Here is a 2,446-nt window from a genome sequence, read left to right on the forward strand (position 1 = left end):
GCTCTATGAGGTGATTTCTCGTTCATTCAAAACATAAGTGTTGGCCACTTACTGTGTGCTGGATACTGAGGGTAGTTGAGTGTAAACGGATAACAAGGGAGAAAATACTCTCCTAGATGATCATGTGTTTGAATGCTAATGTGACTGGGTGGAAACATTGACTTTCAGGCTTCAGAGTGAGGTTTCAGAGACTGTTAGGATGAATTATTATATTTATCTGCATAGTATATTCTTTGAGTATTTTCCCACTTTCCCTGATTCTCCCTCAGTTTTGAATAAGTTATATAACTCTTCTTCCTTCTATATAACTTTCCCTCCAGAAGGACTGCTTGCTGGGAACAGAAGGGAAATATTTAGGTTAGTAAGAGGTATTTTTATTAAAAGTATACTTTGCCCCATTTTTCAGGAAGAAAAGCTGCTCAGTCTCAATCATACCTCTATCTGTTTTTACCAAAGTCGCAGAAGTTCTAGAAGAGAGAAGTTACACTCCTGCGTGCAATAATCGGGTCTCCTGCATTCATTTTGTTCCCCACAATAAGTCAGAAAGTGTCTAGTAAATAGTTCTTTCTTCTTCTTATGCACCCAACTGTCCCTCCAGTTTCCCTTCTCTTCCTGTAGGATGGCACATAGATGATGCCTTAGGTGGAAAGGGGACTATTATTCACATAAACATGGTAACTATTACTGTAGTGATAGAAACATCTGTAATATAACTATTGAACAATAATCTATATTTTTTTTCTGATAATACCAGCCACAATCTACATTTAAAAAAGTTTATGTCTTCATACAGTTATTACTGGAGGCTATGAATACCAGGGACAGAGCAGAGACTAGCCTGAACCAACCTTTTCAGAAGCAATGGACGTACTTAGCGTGGAAACTGAGAACAATGGCCTAAGCAGCGGTGTTCAGATGGAATCAAGCTCTTTCCTTGAGATCAGGCATCTAGTCTAGTCTGTAAAATCCACTGTCTGTTGAAGAGATGTATAGCCTTTTAATTTTTATTAGTTTAAATTCGCTTATCTAAGTAGAAAGAAAGCATGTGTCTTTAATTTATCTTTGTGGATCCTTTTGCTAGAGTCCCAGCTTCATTGAATATTTAGAATGCTTTTGCTTTAAAAGCAGAAATGTGTTTGAGTAAGAACTAATTTTTCATCATGTAGACAAATATTTGAATAACTGGTGGAAATAATAAATTACCAGCATAAAGTGATTTCATTGCTCTTAAAAGCAAAAAAGCACTCTTGGGAATTTCACGGAAATGACTCCATTTTCATATCATTCCCATGATAGCCATTTGATCTTACTCTGGGGTGGACTGGTGTGCAAGTTTATTTTTAATAAGTGAGCACCTACATATTCTGTGGGAAAACAAGTGGAGAAGTGGGTATTGGGAGAAAACAACTAAGATCTAAAAGCAATGATCACATCCTTGATGCCCTCCTGCCCAACTTTTAAATTTTTATCTTCAAACAAAACTTGCTTGTAGGAATTGCCTTGAAAAGCTTTGTTGTTCTTTCCAAGGAGTTTAATGAGTGCTCATTATTTCGACCGTTCGCACTTTCCTGTTTTTTAGATTCCAACTGCATAATCCAATTTCGGTTTGTAGCTCTGGATGGAAAACAGTCTGACCAGGGAATTTAGATTTTGAGCCACGTTGGTCTTTGAGAGAGAGAACCATTGCTGGACCAGGATGGTGTTAAGAACTGGACCTCTGGGATCAGGCTGTCTGATTTAATCTTGGTCTAGACCATATCACCTTTGGGTTCTAGGAGAGTGATTTAACCACTCTTTGCTTAAGCTCTCTGAGCTTCCTCTGCTTCAGAAGGTAACAGTGGGGATTAAATGAGATAAGGCATGTGGCATTGGCACATAGCAACATCTGAATATGTGTTAACTGATACTATCACACTGAAAACATAAAAATTATAATCTTGTTTCAGGATTGGTAGGAGAATACTCATAGATGGAGCCAATACATTTGCAATCCAGGTGTGGCTTCTCCTCTAACCTCACACATATGCAAAGCACTCCTTACACACATTCCTGAGTTTTCTTTCTTTGGTGCACAGAAATTTTCACTATGATGACTCTAGAGTAGGTTAAGAAGTTTATATTCTCTTTTAAGATATTTTCCTTTTATCTGCTCAGTGATAATCATTTCCTGTACGTTATCTATGACATCATATTCAAAATATGTTAGTGCCTGGTCTTTCTGGCATTAAGCCAACATCACTGGTCCAGAGTGTCTGAAATCAAAGCACAGATTTTACAAAATCATACTGAAAGTTGGAGAAAAGTTGTGTTAAAGAAAGTAAACAAAGAGGGGCATCCTAAAACACACACCACCCCTCCAAAGATCTAACTTGACTTGGGATGAAGCCCAAGGTCTCTCACATTTTCTGGCATTGATCCTTTTTGAATAGCACTCAAACCTATCTTT

The sequence above is a fragment of the Eumetopias jubatus genome, unplaced genomic scaffold, assembly GCF_037043125.1.
Source record: "Eumetopias jubatus isolate StellerSeaLion01/CBP00866 unplaced genomic scaffold, mEumJub1_p1.0 scaffold_9, whole genome shotgun sequence".
Classification (NCBI taxonomy): domain Eukaryota; kingdom Metazoa; phylum Chordata; class Mammalia; order Carnivora; family Otariidae; genus Eumetopias; species Eumetopias jubatus.